Source organism: Delphinapterus leucas, chromosome X (genome assembly GCF_059928025.1).
Source record: "Delphinapterus leucas isolate spDelLeu-1000000601 "Yukka" chromosome X, BTC_Dleu_Yukka2, whole genome shotgun sequence".
NCBI classification, from domain to species: domain Eukaryota; kingdom Metazoa; phylum Chordata; class Mammalia; order Artiodactyla; family Monodontidae; genus Delphinapterus; species Delphinapterus leucas.
Window position 1 is genome coordinate 131219871 of NC_143150.1, and position 26975 is coordinate 131246845.

Sequence of the window (26975 nt, forward strand, 5' to 3'; positions counted from 1 at the left end):
GGACCCTGGCAGTGGCCGGCTGCACAGTCTCCGGGAGGGGCGGTGTGGAGGGTGACCTGTGCTCGCACACAGGCTTCTTGGTGGCGGCAGCAGCAGCCTTAGCGTCTCATGCCCGTCTCTGTGGTCCGCGCTTTTAGCTGTGGCTCACGCACCAGGAAACAAAGAGGGAAGAAAAAGTCTCCTGCTTCTTCGGCAGGTCCAGACTTATCCCCAGACTCCCTCCCGGCTAGCCGTGGCGCACTAACCCCCTGCAGGCTGTGTTCACGCCGCCAACCCCAGTCCTCTCCCTGCGCTCCGACTGAAGCCAGAGCCTCAGCTCCCAGCCCCGCCCGCCCCGGCGGGTGAGCAGATAAGCCTCTCGGGCTGGTGAGTGCCAGTCGGCACCGATCCTCTGTGCGGGAATCTCCCTGCTTTGCCCTCCGCACCCCTATGGCTGTGCTCTCCTCCACGGCTCCGAAGTTCCCCACTCTGCCTCCCGCAGTCTCTACCCGCAAAGGGGCTCCTAGTGTGTGGAAACCTTTCCTCCTTCACAGCTCCCTCTCACTGGTGCAGGTACTGTTCCTATTCTTTTGTCTCTGTTTTTTCCTTTTTTCTTTTGCCCTACCTAGGTACTTGGGAGGTTTCTTGCCTTTTGGGAGGTCTGAGGTCTTCTGCCAGCGTTCAGTAGTTGTTCTGTAGGAGCTGTTCCACGTGTAGATATATTTCTGATGTATCTTCAGTCACAAACAATAAAGCAGGGCATTCAGGCAGTTTAACACAGCTTGAGTTCAGCAACCACCTTACACTACGATCTTCATTCAAATCTCAAAATGAACTCACATCAGATTCGTCCTTAGTCAGCAGAACACTCTCAAACTGAACTGTGGCGCTTCTTCCTTCTTCCATCCTTTCTCACAGCACATCTCTTTAGTTTATCACCTGCTCTACGCATCTTTAAATGGTTCCTCCCCATAAACTCTTACAGAAAACCTTTAACCAAAAAAAAAAAAAAAAATCAGAGTATTGCATTGTAAGAAAAAACTAGATAACATACCTCTCATTAACATTGCAAGCATTCGGGACTTCCCTGTTGGCGCAGTGGTTAAGAATCTGCCTGCCAATACAGGGGACACGGGTTCAAGCCCTGGTCCGGGAAGATCCCACATGCCCTGGAGCAACTAAGCCTGTGTACCACAACTACCGAGCCAGCGCTCTAGAGCCTATGAGCCACAACTGCTGAGCCCTTCCGCCACAACTACTGAAGCCCCTGCGCCTAGAGCCCGTGCTCCGCAACAAGAGAAGCCACCGCAATGAGAAGCCCGCACATCGCAACAAAGAGTAGCCCCCGCTCGCCACAACTAGAGAAATCCCGCACAGAGCAACGAAGACCTAACGCAGCCAAAAATAAATTTTTAAAAGTACAGCAAGCATTTAAAATAAATTTTAAAAAGTACAGCAAGCATTCCATGAGCTCAACGGTCACACCATCAGATATGCTGCTTTCCATGATCACTCTGAGTATTTGCAGCAATCCATATGAGCTCCTGTCTCAAATTTCTTGTCCTCACAGTTATCTGCATGGAACCTTTGTCCAAAACTTCTGTGCATCTGTTTTCACTCGCTCACCCTTCTAGTCTTTCAGACAAGAATTTACAAATCACCACCTCCTAAAGCAGAATAAACCCAATCTCAACTGTTGTGCTTCCCTTCTTACAGACGTATTTACTGAGAGATCTGCCCTATCATCTGATTCATCACCATACACTCTTTACCCTATGCTCATTTTGTTTCTTTCATTCATTTAAAATTGCAAAGCAACATAGAAAATATTTTAACCACATAAAAAATTAAAAATAATGTAAAAGCGCTCCTCTGACCAGCAACTAGATAATGAGATGCTTTGTTATAAATTTTTCAAAGCACTTTTTTGAGAAACAAAACATAAATCAAATACCCTTCCTTCGCTTATGTTTTCCATCGTTCCCAAAGGTAACCGCTTGCTGGCAGTCACTATATATTCATCTGTATTTTCATATACTGAGTAAACCTGCATCCCCTGTCATGATAGAATTCTGATCAGCATTATTTTACATTTTGCACTCAACTACACTGATACACATGGATCTGCTTCAGTGTCGTCAACTGTTGTAAAGCACTGTGTGATACTAAGAGCAATAATTTACACAATCCTTCGTAAAAGTACCTTACTTCTTCTGCAATGTTTTCTCTTAAAAACAGTACAAAGATGATGATCCCCAAGCATCCTCCTTATACAGGCATGTTTATCTGGTGATTATACCTAAGATGGAATTTCTGTGTCATAGGATGTTCTTGCCTGAAACTTTGCTATTTCCAAATTGCTTTCCTGAGTAGTGGTACTAATTTTCACATAACCATCCTTGTGTTTTTGGTGTGTGCAGGTGTGCACTCTTCCTGAACTACACGTTGCTACAGGCGTCCTGTCTATTTCTTGTCCCACTCCCAGAGTCATCCGTCTCTCCCAGGAGCCCTGGTTCCTTTTACTGGAGGGTGGGATTAGAAGTCAAGTTCTGGGCAGCAGTTGGGCCTGTTGCTCCTAGAGTGTCATTTCTTCAGGAACTTGTCAGCTGACAGAGCAAGGAAATATGCGGGGTTCCCTTGGTCTCTGTGGGGGACTGGTTCCAGGACCCCCAGGGATACGAACATTCATGGATGCTCAAACCCTTATATAAAATAGTTTAGTGTTTGCATATAGTGTACGCACAACCTCTTCTACACTTTAAGACATCTCTAGATTACTTATAATACCTAGTACCATGTAAATAATTGTAAATGCAATGTAAGTCGCTGCTGGTTTATGGCACATTCAGATTTTGCTTTTTGGAACTTTCTGGAATTTTTTTCACCCCCCGAATAGCTTTGATCCGTGGCTGGTTGAATCCGAGGATATGAACTCTCGGATACGGAGGGCCGACCGTGTGTGTGCGTGCTAACTCATGTTTCTGCACGTGTCTCTCAGTATTGCTCTATGTGAGGATGTGTTTGTATATTAAGCAGAACCTGAGTGCATAGCAGTGTCTACAGCTCTGATCCATCACCACGTGGACCACTGTCACCTCCTTCATTGCTCACCTGCTACCTGGCTCCTGCAGTCCATATACCGATGGGTCAGCCCCAGTGTACATGCAGGGCACTATCAGAATTGTTAAGCCATGCCCCCGTGGGAAACAGTTTTGTCAAGTGGAGTTCACTGCTTATCTGCAAGTCCTTTTGTCTTTCATCTTACAGATCCACCAATACGTAAAGAAATATTAGGTGAGCACCGGCCCCTAACCACACACCTCACTGAAGGTTACTTCACCCATTGGTAACCAGTAAATTCTCTTGACACAGCATACGTGTTCCATCCTGGGAGCCCGTAAAATTCTCAATATTTTTGTTATTGTTTTAATTTGCATACCTTAGTTTCGGTCTCTGCGCTCTAAAGTTCTGTGACTTTTGACAAATGGCTGGTGTCGCGTGTCTGCCACTGCTGTATCATACGGAATAGTTCACCACCCTCAAAGTATCCCCCATGCTTCACCTATTCAAAACTCCTCTGCCCCAAAACCCTGGTTAACGCGGACCTGTTTACCTTCTCTCTAGTTCTGCCTATTCCAGGATGTCATGTAAATGGACTCACAATGTATGGTCTTTTCAGACTGCCTTTTTTTGTAACTGAAGTATAGTTGATTCAGAATGTTTCAGGTGTACAGCAAAGTGATTCAGTAATATGTATGTGTGTGTATTTATAGACATATATACATATATATAAGTATATGCACCCACATATATTCTTTTTCAGATTCTTTTCCATTATATAGAATGCCTTCTTTCACTTAGTAGTATGCATGTAAGTTTCCTTTTTAAATGTCCTTGCCTTGTCTGGTCACTGAACAGGATCCCGTTGTATGCCTGACCACCATTTCTTTGGTGGAGTAAATGGCTTCATGGAGTCATCTTCTCACTTTAACAGTAAAATCCACCAAATTGACAACGCTGGAGTGGGACTACATCCCATCACAGTGACGTGGTTCTCAGCAAGTGACGTTTGCCGGTCCACCTCAACCCTGCCCTAGAATCCTTCATCAGGACTCCCAGTGTGGAAAAGAAACCCTACTCTAGCATTAGGGTGTTCTATGGATTCCGAGATTGTAGTTGGCATGGGGACGGCTCCGTTTTCTATTGTATGGATTCCGGGATCGTGGTTGATGTGGCGATGGCTCCATTCTCTGGGCAGTTCTGAGGTCCTTGACCCTGTCCTACAGAAACACTGAGTCGCCTGCCTACCCAGACCCATAGGGCGCCTCAGGCGTTGCTTCATTCTACTCTGTTTATCACTTGGAGACACCATGTTCTGATTAGTTGGTATGGGCTGTGCACCTCTTTTTCCAGTTGTATTAGTTCCCTATGGCTGCTGTAACGAAGTATTACCATCCTAGGGGCTGAAACAACACACTGATACTCTCACTCCTCTGGCGGTCAGAAGTCTCACGTGGGTCTCACTGGGCTCGGTGCAAGCTGACCCTTGGCCCCCGTCCGTCTCTGAAGCCATCCATGGCTGGTCAAGTCTTTGTCACAAAGCTGTATCTCATGGTCTGACTCATCTGCCTTCCTGCTTCTCCACACTGTACAGGACTCTTGTTATGACACTGGGTGCACCTGGGTAATCCAGCATAGTTTCACCATCTCAAGTCTTTAACCTCACCACATCTGCCAGACCCATTTTGTCCTGTAAGGTAGGGTGTCCACACAGTCCAGGGTGAGAATGGGGACATCTTTGGGAAATGGAGTGTGTGGGGATCATTCTGCCTCTGACAGACGTTCATCCCTGGAGTTTATAAGGTTTCAGCAAGTTGGCATAAGATTTTCCAGCCTCTATATTCTTACATGAAAAAGGAGATAATGGATTCACGTCTGCGGTTGTGAGACTCGCACGCACTCATGTGAGTGGTGTCTTGGGGTACGTTGTTCACAGTCTACAAAAGACACCCTCCTTCGGCCGTCCCAGTTGGCTGCTGGCCGGATCCCAAAAAGGCACCCTTGCAGAGAAGCCAGAGTCATCTTCTTAATCAGTCCTTCTGTCCTGGACCACAGAGGCCCTGATGACATGTAATAAAAATGTACAGTCGCTGCCCTTTTGGTGAGTTCTCTAGAGAACTTAGCCTTTGCCCCTCAGTGGGTGAAGGGCCAGCAGCTGGGTAACTGTTTTCTTGTCTTTAGATGTGATCACATCCTTGACCTCTGGTGAACAACATTTATCATGTTCAGAATGGCCTGCTTTCAAGGATTGCTGCTTTGGTTTAAAAAAAAAAAAAAAAAAAGCCTAATGCTGAGAGAGTTACCATGGCAAATTCCCTAAGGGCTTGACCAAGCAAATTATATTTCCAACCATTTCATAATGGATTCTTTGCAACTGTAGGCAGATATGTACGCAGCAACGTAGAATATGCACTTACTTAAAGCCTTTTTAATTTTTGTTTGTTTACCTTTTATTGAAATCGTAGCGTCACTCCTGATAATTTTTACAAAGTTATAATCAGTTAATCAGTGAAGAAAGGAGTAACGTCCCAATCCTACTTTCCAAAGGAAAGCACGTTCCACGGTCACTGTTCCATGCTGTGGGCTTCTGCATGCTTTGCAGGATGGTGGCACCAGGCTCCCATTGCAGCTCGTGCCTCTTGTTCTCCAGGCACCCCCGATTTCTCCCGATTCTTTGTGTCGATGTTAGGGTTAGAGAAGAGGAATCTCCGCTGGGCCTCATGCTTCCTCTAGGTCTTATCCTGTAAGGTATGGCTTGGCCACCATCTGGACTTGGCCACTGTGTCTTACCACCAGACCTTTTTAATCCCGTTGGCTTGTAAAGGTGCTTGCTCGTTCCCCATGTGCCGTTCACTAACCGTCATTTTACCGATGAGTTCAGGCTTCAGGATGGCAAAATCCTAACGGGAAGTATCTTCTCAGGGCAGCATAAAGACCCCAGAAACCAGAGAAAAAGACAGAAAGCCCATCGGGGAAACACACAAGCAGCAGGAAATAGCTCAGCAAATTATTATGCTGCAAGTACAGACATACACTGTGTTCTAAGACACGGGGACCTGGTATCATAGTAATGAAAGGAGCGACCTGTTATCACTGGAATGAAAGGAGTGACCCACAATGGGGTCCCTTGGAAGGTTTGCTCTATGTAGTTTGGTGTTTATTTAACCCAGACATGGCCTACTCATGGCTTTGCACTTTCGTTTTTTTATTTTAATTTTTGATTGAAGTAGAGTAGATTTACAATATTGTGCTAGTTTCAGGTGTACAGCAAAGTGATTCGGTATTTTTGAAGATTATCTTCCATTATAGTTATTACAAGGTAATGGGTATAATTCCCTGTGCTGTACAACGAATCCTTGTTGCTTATCTGTTTTATGTGTGGCAGTTGGTATCTCTTAATCCCATACCCCTAATTTATCCCCACCCTTCCCTTCCCTCTCCCCACTGGTAACCACTAGTTTGTTTTCTATATTTGTGAGTCTGTTTTTGTTTTGCATATACGTTGATTTGTATTTTTCAGATTCCACATATAAGTGATATCCTACAGTGTTTGCCTTTCTCTGTATGACTTATTTTGTGAAGCATAATATTCTTTAGGTCCATCCACGTTGCTGCAAATGGCACTGTCCCATTCGTTTTTTTATGGCTGAGTAATATACATATAGTAATATACATTGTATATACATATACAATATGTATATTGTATATGTATAATATACATTGTATATACATATACAATATGTATATATATGTATACATATACATAGTAATATACATATACATAGTAACATACAATGTCTATCTAATGATACATGTCTTAGATGCAAGTGTGCCTGCCATTAGCATTGCCGGGCTTGTTCTAATTTTGTTTACGTGTATATTTCCATGAAGTCTTTGCCCTTTCTTTAGCAACTCTTCCGATTCAATTTACATGTGTCTATTGAGTATATAAGAGTTGATTTGTTACAGACTTGGTTTGGTGATGCCGTGGAAAGCTTTAATACAGTCTTTGGCTCACGGGCCTAGCCGCTCCACGGCATGTGGGATCCTCCCGGACCGGGGCACGAACCCGCGTCCCCTGCATCGGCAGGCGGACTCTCACCCACTGTGCCACCAGGGAAGCCCAAGACAGTCTTGATCTTATGATCTCCTCTTGTCCTCGTCTGTGTTTTTCAGTGGACGGTACCTGCCTTATTTTATTGGCCAGCTCTACTCGACACACTCTTTTGGCGTGTGAGTGGTGGTGGTGGCGTGTGCCCATATTTGTTTCTCTTTCTATGATTGAATTGGTGATTAAGGTTTTCGTTCAACTGTTTCAATATTTCTCAAAATGAGGCAAAGGACCAGTCCATCAAAACCATCTGAGGTGTTTGAACACCATCATTTCCATCTCAGGAGACCCTCTTTCCAGACTCTCTTGGAAGGAAGGGCTTTGGAATCTTTCTCATGAGCAACTCACATGATTTTAATACACAGTGGTGCCTAAATAATACCCTCCTTGGGATTACTGTATACCGAAATACCGTCGGTTGTTTTTTTCACCATTAGAGATAGACTCTGTTGTACACCAGCTGAAAAAAAATAAAATACAAATTAGCACCTTTAAAATCCCTCTTCCTTCTTCTAGTCACACGCCAAAATTGTGTAATTAATTTTCCAATTAATTATGTAATTAAGGTGTACCATATGTGCTTTGTTTTGGAAGTGAAGTTTAAAAATTGTCTCGTGATCTATTTCAAATAATTCAAAGTCACAGGATCTTTTATGGACATATTTTCATCAGTTGAGATTTAATTTGCTTTTGCTATTGGCTCTTTTTGACGAATTATTTTTCCTGTCGGCTTCTCTGTGTTTTGACTAGATTTAAAAAGGGATGGTGAACCACATGTCACTAAGGTATATTTATATATATGATTTATATATATGTATATACATTTAGATATATATTTTATATATTATAGAATATATATAATTTATATATCACATATATACAAATATATATAGAATTTATAGATTATATAAAAATATATATCACTAAGATAGGTTTAGCATCTGGTGTGTGTATATGTATGTATACCAGTTGTATATGTGGATATACGCATATATCTCTGAGATATGTTTAGTGCTGAATGGTAACTGAGATTGAGCTTTATTTTTTTCTTGAGAAATAATGTACCATCTTATATCTGTACTTTGGAAAAATCCCTTGGTTTGTTTCGATTGTTATTAAATTTTCATATTTGTTTCATCACAGGCTAATCCTGCACTCATAACCTTTTTTTTGTTTTTTTCCCATCCCTTCTTTTCCTAAATAACTTTAAAACAATGTGCTATTTTACTCTTTTTCTAACAATGTATTTTTCGCTATAATTTTATCTTATGTATTACACTCACTGCAGAGAGGTTGTCTCTATCATTCAGTGGCCTAGTTATCACTCTTGTCATTCCTTGTCCTGAAGTTCTCTCGAGGCAGAATCTTGTTTTCTTGCTTTCAGGGGATTTTTTGTGTCTTGCGATGCAGGGTTTCATAGATTTTTTGTCTGCTGTTGTTGGTCGCGTTGTTTCCGGTAGTGGGTAAATCAGGTTCCTGTAACTTCACGTTAAGGCCGAAGCAGAGATAGTCTGGGTATCAGAAGAAAGTGATAAAGCAGCTGGAATTCTGCTGGGCATCTTCTAAACCCTTCACGCCCAAATGGTGTGTGCACATGAGGGCTAGGCAAAGAGCTGATGTGGAGAAAACTCTCCTGTGCAGCTGAGTGAGCCGTATTGGAGGAGATGGACTCTTTCCCTGGGAATTATTGAAAGGCGAGGGGATGTTGAACTGTGGGACAGAGACTGTTGCAGTAGGTACAACTCTAACCGCAAGGCCTGTGTCTATGGGGACGTATGTATGTGTATGGCTGATTCACTTTGTCGTACAGCAGAAACTAAGACAGCATTATGAGCAATTATACTCCAATAAACGTGAATTAAAAAAAAATTTTTTTTAAAGGTGAGGCGGGAAGGAGAAATATTGAAACTTTAACAAGCATTTTGTTTTGATCAGCAGGTGTGGACAATTCAGTGCATTGTTTATGAGACAGACAGATAGGAAACTGGAGAGTCTGTGTCTGGCCCTGTCACATAGGTAGACAAGGGGGTGGGTAGTCTTACTAAGTCACGTGAGGAAGGAGTTTCCCAGAACACGAAAGGGTGAGCTATTTCTTAATCGCTACTGCTTTCCAGGGTAACAGGGCTTGGGGGAAATTCAGCTTTGTTCATTTCTAGAGGTGGCTGTACATTTTAGGTTGACATAGCATTTCCATATGTCAGCCATCCAAGGAATGATGACTTTTGAATTTTGTTCAATAGGGTAAACCTGTATAGTACTCTGTTGATGTTGATCATTTAATGGGGTTACAAAAAGTTACAAAAATAACAAAACTTTACTGAAGGCCATTTCTCTATCCTAATTTCCTCTCTAAGGACCCATCATTGGAATCCTAAGTACTGACTAATCTTAAAATGTCAAGACAACAGTTGCTCAGCGATCGCCTGCTACGGATTAAATATAGGCTTATTTACAATCTGTAGCTTTCCATGTTAAGAGTCAGTAAGCCATAGACATTTGGGACACCAGAAAAAGAAAATCCTTTGAGTTGCCAAATAAATGTAGTCATCTATTTCTGGCACCTTCTTTTCACAAGAAATGAAAATTAAAACCTGACTGGTTGTTCCAGTGTAGTCAAGTCTACCAGAGCCATCACCAAAGATCACCAATCAGTGATCTTTGGCCTCCTGTGTCCATGTTTATTTAGAATATTTTCCTACAAAATTCTTCTCTTGTGCAAGTGATTCTCCAAAAATAGGGGAGGGGGAGAAAATCTCATTAAAATACAGGGATGTAACTGTTCCTGTGTTTCTCAGTGCACTAAACGCAAATCTTGGCAGTTGAACTTTGAAGATGGGTGTTGAACACGTATGGCTTTATTGAGCCAGAGATCAAATTAATTCTTACAAAGGCACAGATTGAAGTGAAAGCGGTCGTTCAGTACGAAAAAAATGACCAAGGCCCAGTTATTTAAGCGTGGGTTTTCTAAAGCAGTGCATTATAAAATTCAGTGTACTTTCAGCTTTCATCAGTTCATGTATTAAGATGTTGGCATCATTTTACTGACCTAAAATATCAAACTACCTTCACTTCAGTAATTCAGTTTTCTGAGTGTTTTGACTTTTTTATCTTCAGAAAATAGGTTTCATCTGGGTTTTTCCATCATGTCTCAGAATTACAATCATTTTATCTTTAAAGAAAACAATATACTCTGAAATAATGGTTGGGTAATGAAGGCACGTGTTCATTTGCCTCATGCTTCTTTCAGAAAATTAGTAAAGTTACTGAAAATTGCTCTGTAATATATAGCCTAGACTTATGCTAAAAAAAAGCCAACTCTTTGCTTTAGAAATTCAGTGGAGGAGGGATATTACAGAACCTTCAGTAAAGGCATAGGGCTGCACTTCTGTAAGCATTCTGACCACTTGAAAGTGATTTTTTAAAAACCCTGAATAATACGTGGTAGTAGATATATTGGATGGAACTGGGTAAATAAAATTATATAAGCTAAATTAGTATCTGGCAAGCATAGCTGTACAAAATATATTTCCCACCCGTTTTCCCTTTCTTTGCAAAACAAACCACAGCAAACACTCAATCTGCCCTGACTCATAGAGCCATGTCACCCAGTTATGTTTAAAGACGTATAACTGGAGGTATTGGGGATGGAGTTTCTGGGAAAAAGACCTTGGAAGTTTTCTTTTAACATCTTTATTGGGGTATAATTGCTTTACACTGGTGTGTCAGTTTCTGGTTTATAACAAAGTGAATCAGTTATACATATACATATGTCCCCATATCTCTTCCCTCTTGCGTCTCCCTCCCTCGCACCCTCCCTATCCCACCCGTCTAGGTGGTCACAAAGCACCGAGCTGATCTCCCTGTGCTATGCGGCTGCTTCCCACTAGCTATCTATTTTACGATTGGTAGTGTATATATGTCCATGTCACTCTCCCACTTTGTCACAGGTCACCCTTCCCCCTCCCCATATCCTCAAGTCCATTCTCTAGTAGGTCTGTGTCTTTATTCCTGTCTTACCCCTAGGTTCTTCATGACATTTTTTTCCCCTTAGATTCCATATATATGTGTTAGCATACGGTATTTGTCTTTCTCTTTCTGACTTACTTCACTCTGTATGACAGACTCTAGGTCTATCCACCTCGTTACAAATAACTCAGTTTCGTTTCTTTGTATGACTAATATTCCATTGTATATATGTGCCACATCTTCTTTATCCATTCATCGGATGATGGGCACTTAGGTTGGATCTTGGCTATTGTAAATAGAGCTGCAATGAACATTTTGGTACATGACTCTTTTTGAATTATGGTTTTCTCAGGGTATATGCCCAGTAGTGGGATTGCTGGGTCATATGGTAGCTCTTTTTGTAGTTTTTTAAGGAACCTCCATAATGTTCTCCATAGTGGCTATACCAATTCACATTCCCACCAGCAGTGCAAGAGTGTTCCCTTTTCGCCACACCCTCTCCAGCATTTATTTTTTCTAGGTTTTTTATGATGGCCATTCTGACTGGTGTGAGATCATATCTCATTGTAGTTTTGATTTGCATTTCTCTAATGATTAATGATGTTGAGCATTCTTTCATGTGTTTGTTGGCAATCTGTATATCTTCTTTGGAGAAATGTCTATTTAGGTCTTCTGCCCATTTATGGATTGGGCTGTTTGTTTTTTTGTTATTGAGCTGCATGAGCTGTTGTAAATTCTGGAAATTAATCCTTTGTCAGTTGCATCATTTGCAAGTATTTTCTCCCATTCTGAGGGTTGTATTTTGGTCTTGTTTATGGTTTCCTTGGCTGTGCAAAAGCTTTGAAGTTTCATTAGTTCCCATTTGTTTATTTTTGTTTTTATTTCCATTTCTCTAGGAGGTGGGTCAAAAAGGATCTTGCTGTGATTTATGTCATAGAGTGTTCTGCCTATGTTTTCCTCTAAGAGTTTGATAGTTTCTGGCCTTACATTTAGGCCTTTAATCCATTTTGAGCTTATTTTTGTCTATGGTTTTAGGGAGTGATCTAATCTCATACTTTTACATATACCTGTCCAGTTTTCCCAGCACCGGTTATTGAAGAGGCTGTCCTTTCTCCACTGTACATTCCTGCCTCCTTTATCAAAGATAAGCTGACCATATATGCGTGGGTTTATCTCTGGGCTTTCTATCCTGTTCCATTGATCTATCTTTCTGTTTTTGTGCCAGTACCATACTGTCTTGATTACTGTAGCTTTGTAGTATAGTCGGAAGTCAGGGAGTCTGATTCCTCCAGCTCCGGTTTTTGTTCTCAAGATTGCTTTGGCTATTCGGGGTCTTTTGTGTTTCCAAACAAATTGTGAAATTTTTTGTTCTACTTCTGTGAATAATGCCAGTGGTAGTTTGATAGGGATTGCATTGAATCTGTAGATTGCTTTGGGTAGTAGAGCCATTTTCACAATGTTGATTCTTCCCTACCAAGAACATGGTATGTCTCTCCATCTATTTGTATCATCTTTAATTTCTTTCATCAGTGTCTTATAATTTTCTGCATGCAGGTCTTTTGTCTCCTTAGGTAGGTTTATTCCTAGATATTTTATTCTTTTCGTTGCATTGGTAAATAGGAGTGTTTTCTTGATTTCACTTTCAGATTTTTCATCATTAGTGTTTAGGAATGCCAGAGATTTCTGTGCATTAATTTTGTATCCTGCTACTTTACCAAATTCATTGATTAGCTCTAGTAGTTTTCTGGTAGCATCTTTAGGATTCTCTGTATATAGTATCATGTTATCTGCAAACAAACAGTGACAGCTTTACTTCTTTTCGGATTTGGATTCGTTTTATTTCCTTTTCTTCTCTGATTGCTCTGGCTAAAACTTCCAAAACTATGTTGAATAAGAGTGGGAGAGTGGGCAACCTTGTCTTGTTCCTGATCTTAGTGGAAATGCTTTCAGTTTTTCACCATTGAGGACAATGTTGGCTGTGGGCTTCTCATATATGGCCTTTATTATGTTGAGGAAAGTTCCCTCTTTGCCTACTTTCTGCAGGGTTTTTATCATAAATGGGTGTTGAATTTTGTCAAAAGCTTTCTCTGCATCTATTGAGATGATCATATGGTTTTTCTCCTTCAATTTGTTAATGCGGTGTATCACACTGACTGATTTGCGTATACTGAAGAATCTTTGCATTCCTGGAATAAACAACACTTGATCATGGTGTATGATCCTTTTAATGTGCTGTTGGATTCTGTTTGCTAGTATTTTGTTGAGGATTTTTGCATCTATGTTCATCAGTGATATTGGCCTGTAGTTTTCTTTCTTTGTGACATCCTTGTCCGGTTTTGGTATCAAGGTGATGGTGGCCTCGTAGAATGAATTTGGGAGTGTTCCTCCCTCTGCTATATTTTGGATGAGTTTGAGAACGATAGGTGTTAGCTCTTCTCTAAATGTGTGATAGAATTCGCCTGTGAAGCCATCTGGTCCTGGGCTTTTGTTTGTTGAAAGATTTTTAATCACAGTTTCAATTTCAGTGCTTGTGATTGGTCTGTTTATATTTTCTATTTCTTCCTGGCTCAGTCTTGGCAGGTTGTGCATTTCTTCCAGGTTGTCCATTTTATTGGCATAGAGTTGCTTGTAGTAATCTCTCATGATCTTTTGTATTTCTGCAGTGTCAGTTTTTACTTCTCCTTTTTCATTTTTAATTCTGTTGATTTGAGTCTTCTCCCTTTTTTTCTTGATGAGTCTGGCTAATGGTTTATCAATTTCGTTTATCTTCTCAAAGAACCAGCTTTTAGTTTTATTGATCTTAGCTATCGTCTCCTTCATTTCTTTTTCATTTATTTCTGATCTCATTTTTATGATTTCTTTCCTTCTGCTAACTTTGGGGGTTTTTGTTCTTCCTTCTCTAATTGCTTTAGGTGCAAGGTTAGGTTGTTTATTCGAGATGTTTCCTGTTGTATTGCTATAAACTTCCCTCTTAGAACTGGTTTTGCTGCATCCCATAGGATTTGGGTCGTCGTGTCTCCATTGTCATTTGTTTCTAGGTATTTTTTGATTTCCTCTTTGATTTCTTCAGTGATCACTTCGTTATTAAGTAGTGTATTGTTTAGCCTCCATGTGTTTGCATTTGTTACAGATCATTTCCTGTAACTGATGTCTAATCTCATAGCGTTGTGGTTGGAAAAGATACTTGATACAATTTCCATTTTCTTAAATTTACCAAGGCTTGATTTGTGAACCAAGGTATGATCTGTCCTGGAGAATGTTCCATGAGCACTTGAGAAAAATGTGTATTCTGTTGTTTTTGGATGGAGTGTTTTATAAATATCAAGTCCATCTTGTTTAGTATATCATTTAAAGCTTGTGTTTCCTTATTTATTTTCATTTTGGATGATCTGTCCATTGGTGAAAGTGAAAGTCCCCTACTGTGAATGTGTTGCTGTTGATTTCCCCTTTTATAGCTGTTAGTAATTTCCTTATGTATTGAGGTGCTCCTATGTTGGGTGCATAAATATTTACAATTGTTATATCTTCTTCTTGGATTGATCCCTTGATCATTATGTAGTGTCCTTCTTTGTCTCTTCTGATATGAGAATTACTACTCCAGCTTTCTTTTCGTTTCCATTTGCATGGAATATGTTTTTCCATCCCCACACTTGCAGTCTGTATGTGTCTGTAGGTCTGAAGTGGGTCTCTTGTAGACAGCATATATATGGGTCTTGTTTTTGTATCCATTCAGCCAATCTGTGTCTTTTGGTGGGAGCATTTAGTCCATTTTACATTTAAGGTAATTATCAATATGTATGTTCCTATTCCCATTTTCTAAATTGTTTTCGGTTCGTTATTGTAGGTCTCTTCCTTCTCTTGTGTTTCTTGCCTAGAGAAGTTCCTTTAGCATTTGTTGTAAAGCTGGTTTGGTGGTGCTGAACTCTCTCAGCTTTTGCTTGTCTTAAAGGTTTTAATTTCTCCATCAAATCTGAATGAGATCCCTGCTAGGTAGAGTAATCTTGGTTGCAGGCTTTTCTCCTTCATCACTTTGAATATGTCCTGCCAGCCCCTTCTGGCTTGCAGAATTTCTGCTGAGAGATCAGCTGTTAACCTTATGGGGATTCCCTTGTGTGTTATTTGTTGTTTTTCCCTTGCTGCTTTTAATATGTTTTCTTTGTATTTAATTTTTGACAGTTTGATTAATATGTGTCTTGGCGTATTTCTCCTCGAATTTATCCTGTATGGGACGCTCTGTGCTTCCTGGACTTGATTAACTATTTCCTTTCCCATATTAGGGAAGTTTTCAACTATAATCTCTTCCAATATTGTCTCAGTCCTTTTCTTTTTCTCTTCTTCTTCTGGAACCCCTATAATTCAAATGTTGGTGCATTTAATGTTGTCCCAGAGGTCTCTGAGACTGTCCTCAGTTCTTTTCATTCTTTTTTCTTTATTCTGCTCTGCAGTAGTTATTTCCACTATTTTACCTTCCAGGTCACTTATCCGTTCTTCTGCCTCAGTTCTTCTGCTATTGATCCCCTCTAGAGCATTTTTAATTTCATTTATTGTGTTGTTCATCGTTGCTTGTTTCATCTTTAGTTCTTCTAGGCCCTTGGTAAATGTTTCTTGCATTTTCTCTATTCTATTTCCAAGATTTTGGATCATCTTTACTGTCATTGCTCTGAATTCTTTTTCAGGTAGACTGCCGATTTCCTCTTCATTTGTTAGGTCTGGTGGGTTTTTACCTTGCTCCTTCATCTGCTGTGTGTTTTTCTGTCTTCTCATTTTGCTTATCTTACTGTGTTTGGGGTCTACTTTTTGCAGCCTGCAGGTTCGTAGTTCCTGTTGTTTTTGGTGTCTGTCCCCAGTGGCTAACGTTGGTTCAGTGGGTTGTGTATGCTTCCTGGTGGAGGGGACTAGTGCCCGTGTTCTGGTGGATGAGGCTGGATCTTGTCTCTCTGGTGGGCAGGTCCACGTCTGGTGGTGTGTTATGGGGTGCCTGTGGACTTACGATTTTAGGCAGCCTCTCTGCTAATGGGTGGGGTTGTGTTCCTGTCTTGCTAGTTGTTTGGCATAGGATGTCTAGCACTGTAGCTTGCTGGTCGTTGTGTGTGGAGCTTGGAGGTCTCTTGTGGACCAGTGTCTTGAAGTTGGCTCTCCCATGTCAGAGGCAGAGCCCTGACTCCTGGCTGGAGCACCAAGAGCCTTTCATCCACACGGCAAAAGAGGAAAGGGGGAAAAAATCGTAAATCTTGCTCTCAAAGTCCACCTCCTCAATTTGGGATGATTTGTTGTCTATTCATGTATTCCACAGATGCAGGTACATCAAGTTGATTGTGGAGATTTAATCCGCTGCTTCTGAGGCTGCTGGGAGAGATTTCCCTTTCTCTTCTTTGTTCGCACAGCTCCCAGGGGCTCTGCTTTGGATTTGGCCCCGCCTCTGCGTGTAGGTCGCCAGAGGGCGTCTGTTCCTCACTCAGACAGGATGGGGTTAAAGGAGCCGCTGATTCGGGGGCTCTGGCTCACTCAGGCCGACGGGGAGGGAGGGGCACGGAGTGAGGGGCGCGGCAGAGGCCGGTGTGATGCAGCAGCGTGAGGCACGCCATGCGTTCTCCTGGGGAAGTTGTCCCTGGATCCTGGGACCCTGGCAGTGGCGGGCTGCACAGGCTCCCCGGAAGGGGGGTGTGGAGAGTGACCTGTGCTCGCACACAGGCTTCTTGGTGGCAGCAGCAGCAACCTTAGCGTCTCATGCCCCTCTCTGGAGCTCCTTTAAGCAGCACTCTTAATCCCCTCAAAGAGGGAAGAAAAAGCCTCTTGCCTCTTCAGCAGGTCCAGACTTTTCCCAGACTCCCTCCTGGCCAGCTGTGGCGCACTAACCCCCTGCAGCTGTGTTTAACCCCCTGCAGGCTGTGTTCACACAGCCAAGACCAGTCCTCTCCCTGCACTCCGACCGAAGCCCAAGCCTCAGCTCCCAGCCCCGCCCACCCTGGCAGGTGAGCAGACAAGCCTCTCGGGCTGTTGAGTGCTGGTCGGCACCAATCCTCTGTGCGGGAAACTCTCCACTTTGCCCCCCACACCCATTTCTGCGCCCTCCTCTGCAGCTCCAAAGCTCCCTCTCTGCCTGCAAAGGGGCTCCTAGTCTGTGGAAACCTTTCCTCCTTCACAGCTCCCTCCCACTGGTGCAGGTGCTGTCCCTATCCTTTTGTCTGTTTTTTCTTTTGCCCTATGCAGGTACGTGGGGAATTTCTTGCCTTTTGGGAGGTCTTCTGCCAGCGTTCAGTAGGTGTTCTGTATGAGTTGTTCCACGTGTAGATGTATTTCTGGTGTATCTGTGGGGAGGAAGGTGATCTCCGCGTCTTACTCTGCTGCCATCTTGCCCTTGTCCAAGACCTTGGATTTTCACTCTTTCTCCTCCTCTTTCACCTGGAAATCCCCAATCTCTGAACATTCAGAGATTGTGTGTATGTGAGTGAATATGGGTGTGTAAATGTTAGATGGATGGATGGAAGGGAGGAAAGACAGGTGATTGATAGAAAAGAAAGATACAGAAAAACAATGGTTAGATGGAAATATATATGAAAAAAGTTGAGATGGATGGATGACAAGATACACGAATGATATAGAAGATAATACAAGATAAAGAGGTATAAACTTCTTTCCTTCTCTCTACATACATCCACAAACAAGCATATATTTACACACATCTGTACAAACACACACTTTCTTATTGTTACCTCATTTAATTAAATAAAAGATTGAGTCAAAATTTGTATGCATTTGAAATACCTTTAGATTGTACTTTGTTACTTTCTGTAATGCAGCATTCAGCTTCCACCATCCATTTATTTAAAGACCTCTGTTCCTGCATCATTACTACCTTCATACCTTTGGAGCCTGGCAACCTTCAGGAAGTCTAGGAGCAAATGCTGCAGTAGGTGACTGGGCCTGGCTGCAGCCCTGGGAAGATGTGAGGACCTGATCCAGGAATCGAGGGATTGCCACCAGGGACTGTAAGAGGAAAGGGGAAAAAAAGAAAAGTAACTGGAAAGATCCCTAGCAAAGCAGGATCTCTCTTGATTAATGCATTGTTTGAGGATTTCTTTTTAACTAGCATATAGTAGAAACTTTCTTTTTGGCATTTTCCTAATAATTTTGCTTTAGGGAACTGTTAACTCTGAGAGTCTTCTGTTTGCAAGCCTGTCTTCCTCCTCCACCCAGGGAGCAAGCTGCAATACTTGGCAGAAAATGGTAAAATAAACACCTGGAGTCTAAACATTATGCTACTAAATAACCAATGGATCACTGAAGAAATCCAAGAGGAAATCAGAGGAAATCAGAAAATACCTAGAGACAAATGACAACAAAAACAAGATGATCCAAAACCTACTAGATGCAGCACAAAGCCTATGGGAGACAGTAAAAGCTGATCTAAGAGGAAAGTTTACAACGATCGTCCTACCTCAGGAACCAAGAAACATCTGAAACAACCTAAACCTAAAGGAACTAGAGAAAGAAGAACAAACGAAACCCAAACTTAACAGAAGGAAAGAAATCATAAAGATCAGACCAGAAATAGAGATGAAGCAAACAATAGAAAAGATCAATGAAACCAAAACCTGGTTCTTTGAAAAGATAAACAAATAAAATTGATAGGGAGGGGCCTCAAATCAACAAAATTAGACATGAAAAACAAGTTACCACAGACACCAGCACAGGAATATAAAGGCTCAGAAGGGACTACTACAAGAAACTGTAGGCCAGTAAAATGGACAACCTAGAAGAAATGGACAAATTCTTACAACCTTCCACAACTAAGCCAGAATGAAATAGAAACTATGAACAGACCAATCACAAGTACTGAAATTGAAATTATGATTTAAGAACTCCCAACAAACAAAAGTCCAGGATCAGATGGCTTCACAGGCAAATTCTATAGAGAAGAGTTAACATCTATCCTTCTGAAACTCTTCCCAAAAATTGCAGAGGAAGGAACGCTCCCAAGCTCATTCTACGAGGTTACCATCACCCCGATACCAAAACCAGACAAAGATGATGGCACACAAAAAAGAAAACCACAGGCCAATATCACTGAACATAGACGCAAAAATCCTCAACAAAACACTAGCAAACAGAGAAAATAGAGGAAGATGGCAGCAGAGTAAGACGCGGAGATCACCTTCCTCCCCACAGATACACCAGAAATACATCTACACGTGGAACAACTCCTAGAGCACACCTACTGAACACTGGCAGAAGACCTCAGACCTCCTGAACACTGGCAGAAGACCTCAGACCTCCCAAAAGGCAAGAAAATCGCCCCGTACCTGGGTAGGGCAAAAGAAAAAAGAATAAACAGAGACAAAAGGATAGGGACGGGACCTGCACCAGTGGGAGGGAGCCGTGAAGGAGGAAAGGTTTCCACACACTAGGAAGCCCCTTCGCGGGCGGAGACTGCGGGTGGCAGAGGGGGAAGCTTCAGAGCCACGGAGGACAGCACAGCAACAGGGGTGCGGAGGGCACAGCAGAGAGATTCCCGCCCAGAGGACCAGTGCCCACCGGCACTCACCAGCCCAAGAGGCTTGTCTGCTCACCTGCTGGGGTGGGCGGGGCTGGGAGCTGAGGCTCAGGCTTCGGTTGGAGCACAGGGAAAGGACTGGGGTTGGCGGCGTGAACACAACCTGCAGGGGGTTAGTGCGCCACGGCTGGCAAGGAGGGAGTCCGGGGAAAAGTCAGGAGCTGCCAAAGAGGCCAGAGACTTTTTCTTGCCGCTTTGTTTCCTGGTGCGCAAGGAGAGGGGATTAAGAGCACTGCTTAAAGGAGCTCCAGAGACAGGCGCGAGATGCTAAGGCTACTGCTGCCGCCACCATGAAGCCTGTGTGCAAGCACAGGTCACTATCCACACCCCCCCTTCCAGGGAGCCTGTGCAGCCCGCCACTGCCAGGGTCCCAGGATCCAGGGACAACTCCCCCAGAAGAACACACAGCACGCCTCAGGCTGGTGCAATGTCATGCCGGCCTCTGCTGCCGCAGGCGCGCCCCGCACTCGGTGCCCCTCCCTCCCCCCGGCCTGAGTGAGCCAGAGCCCCTGAATGAGCGGCTCCTTTAACCCTGTCCTGTCTGAGTGAAGAACAGACGCCCTCTGGCGACCTACACACAGAGGTAGGGCCAAATCCAAAGCTGAGCCCCTGGGAGCTGTGAGAACAAAGAAAAGAAAAAGGGAAATCTCTCCCAGGAGCAGCGGATTAAAGGTCCACAATCAACTTGATGTACCTGCATCTGTGGAATACCTGAATAGACAGCGAATCACCCCCAAATTGAGGAGGCAGACTTTGAGATCGAGATTTATGATTTTTTCCCCTTTTCCTCTTTTTGTGAGTGTGTAAGTGTATGGTTCTGTGTGAGATTTTTGTCTGTATAGCTTTGCTTCCACCATTTGTCCTAAGGTTCTATCAGTCCATTTTTTAATTATTTCTTAATTTAATAACTTTATTATAGTTTATTTTATTTTACTTTTTCTTTCTTTCTTTTTTCCTTCCTTCTTTCTTTATTCCTTCCTTCATTCCTTTCTTCCTACTTCTACTAATTCTTTCTCTCTAATTTTTCTCCCTTTTATTCTGAGCAGTGTGGATGAAAGGCTTTTGGTGCTCCAGCCAGGAGTCAGGGCTCTGCCTCTGAGGTGAGAGAGCCAACTTCAGGACACTGGTCAACAAGACACCTCCCAGCTCCACATAATATCAAACAGCAAAAATCTCCCAGAGATCTCCATCTCAACACCAGCACCCAGCTTTACTCAACAACCAGCAAGCTACAGTGCTGGACATCCTATGCCAAACAATTAGCAAGACAGGAACACAACCCCACCCATTAGCAGAGAGGCTGCCTAAAATCGTAAGTCCACAGGCACCCCATAACACACCACCAGACGTGGACCTGCCCACCAGAGAGACAAGATCCAGCCTCATCCACCAGAACACGGGCACTAGTCCCCTCCACCAGGAAGCATACACAACCCACTGAACCAACGTTAGCCACTGGGGACAGACACCAAAAACAACAGGAACTACGAACCTGCAGGCTGCAAAAAGTAGACCCCAAACACAGTAAGATAAGCAAAATGAGAAGACAGAAAAACACACAGCAGATGAAGGAGCAAGGTAAAAACCCACCAGACCTAACAAATGAAGAGGAAATCGGCAGTCTACCTGAAAAAGAATTCAGAGTAATGACAGTAAAGATGATCCAAAATCTTGGAAGTAGAATAGAGAAAATGCAAGAAACATTTACCAAGGGCCTAGAAGAACTAAAGATGAAACAAGCAACGATGAACAACACAATAAATGAAATTAAAAATACTCTAGAGGGGATCAATAGCAGAAGAACTGAGGCAGAAGAACGGATAAGTGACCTGGAAGATAAAATAGTGGAAATAACTACTGCAGAGCAGAATAAAGAAAAAAGAATGAAAAGAACTGAGGACAGTCTCAGAGACCTCTGGGACAACATTAAATGCATCAACATTCGAATTATAGGGGTTCCAGAAGAAGAAGAGAAAAAGAAAAGGACTGAGACAATATTGGAAGAGATTATAGTTGAAAACTTCCCTAATATGGGAAAGGAAATAGTTAATCAAGTCCAGGAAGCACAGAGAGTCCCATACAGGATAAATTCGAGGAGAAATACGCCAAGACACATTAATCAAACTGTCAAAAATTAAATACAAACATATTAAAAGCAGCAAGGGAAAAACAACAAATAACACACAAGGGAATCCCCATAAGGTTAACAGCTGATCTCTCAGCAGAAATTCTGCAAGCCAGAAGGGGCTGGCAGGACATATTCAAAGTGATGAAGGAGAAAAGCCTGCAACCAAGATTACTCTACCTAGCAGGGATCTCATTCAGATTTGATGGAGAAATTAAAACCTTTACAGACAAGCAAAAGCTGAGAGAGTTCAGCACCACCAAACCAGCTTTACAACAAATGCTAAAGGAACTTCTCTAGGCAAGAAACACAAGAGAAGGAAGAGACCTACAATAACGAACCCAAAACAATTTAGAAAATGGGAATAGGAACATACATATTGATAATTACCTTAAATGTAAATGGACTAAATGCTCCCACCAAAAGACACAGATTGGCTGAGTGGATACAAAAAGAAGACCCATATATATGCTGTCTACAAGAGACCCACTTCAGACCTACAGACACATACAGACTGCAAATGTGGGGATGGAAAAACATATTCCATGCAAATGGAAACAAAAAGAAAGCTGGAGTAGCAATTCTCATATCAGACAAAATAGACTTTAAAATAAACACTATTAGAAGAGACAAAGAAGGACACTACATAATCAAGGGACAGATCCAAGAAGAAGATATAACAATTGTAAATATTTATGTACCCAGCATAGGAGCACCTCAATACATGAGGAAAATACTAACAGCCATAAAAGAGGAAATCAACAGTAACACATTCATAGTAGGGGACTTTAACACCCCACTTTCACCAATGGACAGATCATCCAAAATGAAAATAAATAAGGAAACACAAGCTTTAAATGATACATTAAACAAGATGGACTTAAATGATATTTATAGCACATTCAATCAAAAAACAACAGGATACACATTTTTCTCAAGTGCTCATGGAACATTCTCCAGGGTAGATCATACCTTGGGTCACAAAGCAAGCCTTGGTAAATTTAAGAAAATGGAAATTGTATCAAGTATCTTTTCCGACCACAACGCTATGAGACTAGATATCAATTACAGAAAAAGATCTGTAAAACATACAAACACATGGAGGCTAAACAATACACTACTTAATAATGAAGTGATCACTGAAGAAATCAAAGAGGAAATCAAAAAATACCTAGAAACAAATGACAATGGAGACACGACGACCCAAATCCTATGGGATGCAGCAAAAGCAGTTCTAAGAGGGAAGTTTATAGCAATACAAGCCCACCTTAAGAAACAGGAAACATCTCGAATAAACAACCTAACCTTGCACCTAAAGCAATTAGAGAAAGAAGAACAAAAACCCCCAAAGTTAGCAGAAGGAAAGAAATCATAAAAATGAGATCAGAAATAAATGAAAAAGAAATAAAGGAGATGATAGCTAAGATCAATAAAACTAAAAGCTGGTTCTTTGAGAAGACAAACGAAATTGATAAACCATTAGCCAGACTCATCAAGAAAAAAAGGGAGAAGACTCACATCACTAGAATTAGAAATGAAAAAGGAGAAGTAACAACTGACACTGCAGAAATACAGAAGATCATGAGAGATTACTACAAGCAACTCTATGCCAATAAAATGGACAACCTGGAAGAAATGCACAACCCGCCAAGACTGAGCCAGGAAGAAATAGAAAATATAAACAGACCAATCACAAGCACTGAAATTGAAACTGTGATTAAAAATCTTCCAACAAACAAAAGCCCAGGACCAGATGGCTTCACAGGCGAATTCTATCACACATTTAGAGAAGAGCTAACACCTATCGTTCTCAAACTCGTCCAAAATATAGCAGAGGGAGGAACACTCCCAAACTCATTCTACGAGGCCACCATCACCTGATACCAAAACCGGACAAGGATGGCACAAAGAAAGAAAACTACAGGCCAATATCACTGATGAACATAGATGCAAAAATCCTCAACAAAATACTAGCAAACAGAATCCAACAGCACATTAAAAGGATCATACACCATGATCAAGTGCAGTTTATTCCAGGAATGCAAGGATTCTTCAATATATGCAAATCAATCAATGTGATAGACCATATTAACAAATTGAAGGAGAAAAACCATATGATCATCTCGATAGATGCAGAGAAAGCGTTCGACAAAATTCAACACCCATTTATGATAAAAACCCTGCAGAAAGTAGGCAAAGAGGGAACTTTCCTCAACATAATAAAGGCCATATATGAGAAGCCCACAGCCAACATTGTCCTCAATGGTGAAAAACTGAAAGCATTTCCACTAAGATCAGGAACAAGACAAGGTTGCCCACTCTCACTACTCTTATTCAACGTAGTTTTGGAAGTTTCAGCCACAGCAATCAGAGAAGAAAAGGAAATAAAACGAATCCAAATCAGAAAAGAAGTAAAGCTGTCACTCTTGGCTGATGACATGATACTATACATAGAGAATCCTAAAGATGCTACCAGAAGACTACTAGAGCTAATCAATGAATTTGGTAAAGTAACAGGATACAAAATTAATGCACAGAAATCACTGGCATTCCTATACACTAATGATGAAAAATCTGAAAGTGAAATCAAGAAAACACTCCCATTTATAATTGCAACAAAAAGAATAAAATATCGAGGAATAAACCTACCTGAGGAGATAAAACACCTGTATGCCAAAAATTTTAAGACACTGATGAAAGAAATTAAAGATGATACAAATAGATGCAGAGATATACCATGTTCTTGGATTGGAAGAATCAACATTGTGAAAATGACTCTACTACCCAAAGCAGTCTACAGATTCAATGCAATCCCTATCAAACTACCACTGGCATTTTTCACAAAACTGGAAGAAAAAATTTCACAATTTGTATGGAAACACAAAAGACTCTGAATAGGCAAAGCAATCTTGAGAAAGAAAAACGGAGCTGGAGGAATCAGGCTCCCTGACTTCAGACTATACTACAAAGCTACAGTAATCAAGACAGTATGGTACTGGCACAAAAACAGAAATATAGATCAATGGAACAGGATAGAAAGCCCAGGGGTAAACCCACACACATATGGTTACCTTATCTTTGATAAAGGAGGCAGGAATGTACAGTGGAGAAGGGCAGCCTCTTCAATAAGTGGTGCTGGGAAAACTGGACAGATACATGTAAAAGTATGAGATTAGACCACTCCCTAACACCATACACAAAAATAAGCTCAAAATGGATTAAAGACCTAAATGTAAGGCCAGTAACTATCAAACTCTTAGAGGAAAACATAGGCAGAACTCTCTATGACATAAAGCACAGCAAGATCCTTTTTGACCCACCTCCTAGAGAAATGGAAATAAAAACAAAAATAAACAAATGGGACCTAATGAAACTTCAAAGCTTTTGCACAGCAAAGGAAACCATAAACAAGACCAAAATACAACCCTCAGAATGGGAGAAAATATTTGCAAATGAAGCAACTGACAAAGGATTAAACTCCAAAATTTATAAGCAGCTTATGCAGCTCAATAACAAATAAACAACCCAATCCAAAAATGGGCAAAAGACCTAAATAGACATTTCTCCAAAGAAGATATACAGACTGCCAAAAAACACATGAAAGAATGCTCAACATCATTAATCATTAGAGAAATGCAAATCAAAACTACAATGAGATATCATCTCACACTAGTCAGAATGGCCATCATCAAAAAATCTAGAAACAATAAATGCTGGAGAGGGTGTGGAGAAAAGGGAACACTGTTGCACTGCTGGTGGGAATGTGAATTGGTACAGCCACTATGTAAACAGTATGGAGGTTCCTTAAAAAGCTACAAATAGAACTACCATATGACCCAGCAGTGCCACTACTGGGCATATACGCTAAGAAAACCATAATTCAAAAAGAGTCATGTACCAAAATGTTCATTGCAGCTCTATTTACAATAGCCAAGAGATGGAAACAACCTAAGTGTCCATCATCAGATGAATGGATAAAGAAGATGTGGCACATATATACAATGGAATATTACTCAGCCATAGAAAGAAACGAAATTGAGCTATTTGTAATGAGGTGGATGGACCTAGAGTCTGTCATACAGAGTGAAGTAAGTCAGAAAGAGAAAGACAAATACCATATGCTAACATATATATGGAATTTAAGGGGAAAAAATGTCATGAAGAACCTAGGGGTAAGACAGGAATAAAGACAGAGACCTACTAGACTTGAGGATATGGGGAGGGGGAAGGGTAAGGTGTGACAAAGCAAGAGAGAGGCATGGACATACATACACTACCAAACGTAAGGTAGATAGCTAGTGGGAAGCAGCCGCATAGCACAGGGAAATCAGTTCGGTGCTTTATGACCACCTGGAGGGGTGGGATAGGGAGGGTGGGAGACACAAGAGGGAAGAGATATGGGAATATATGTATAACTGATTCACTTTGTTATAAAGTAGAAACTAACACGCCATTGTATAAAAAAAAAAAAGAATAAACCATTTCTCTATCATCAAAAAAAAAAAACAAAAAAACAACTTTCAGGGAGCTTGGGCTTTTTGTAGGGCATGAGGCACCTGTCTCCTTGCATGGCTTTGCAATAAACCTTTCTCTGCTCCAAAAAAAAAAAAAAATAGTAGCAAACCATATCCAGCAATACATTAAAAGGATTATACAACACGATCAAGTGGGTTTATCCCAGGGATGCAGGGAGTTTTCAGTATCTGCACGTCAATCAGTGTGATACATCATAATAACAAATTAAAGAATAAAAACCATATGATCATCTCCACAGATGCAGAGAAAGCTTTTGACAAAATTCAACATCCATTTATGATAAAAGCTCTCCAGAAAATGGGCATGGAGGGAACCTACCTCAACATAATAAGGGCCATATAGGACTAACCCACAGCAAACATCATTCTCAAAGGTGAAAAACTGAAAGCATTTGCTCTGTGATCAGGAAGAATACAAGTATGTCCCATCTCACCCCTATTATTCAACATAGTTTTGGAAGTCCTAGGCATGGCAATCAGAGGAGAAAAAGAAAAATCAAACTGGAAAAGAAGTAAAACTGTCACTGTTTACAGATGACATGATACTACACATAGAAAATCCTGAAGGTGCTACCAGAAAACTACTTGAGCTCATCAATGAATTTGGTAAAGGTACAGGACAAAATTAATACACAAAAATCTCTT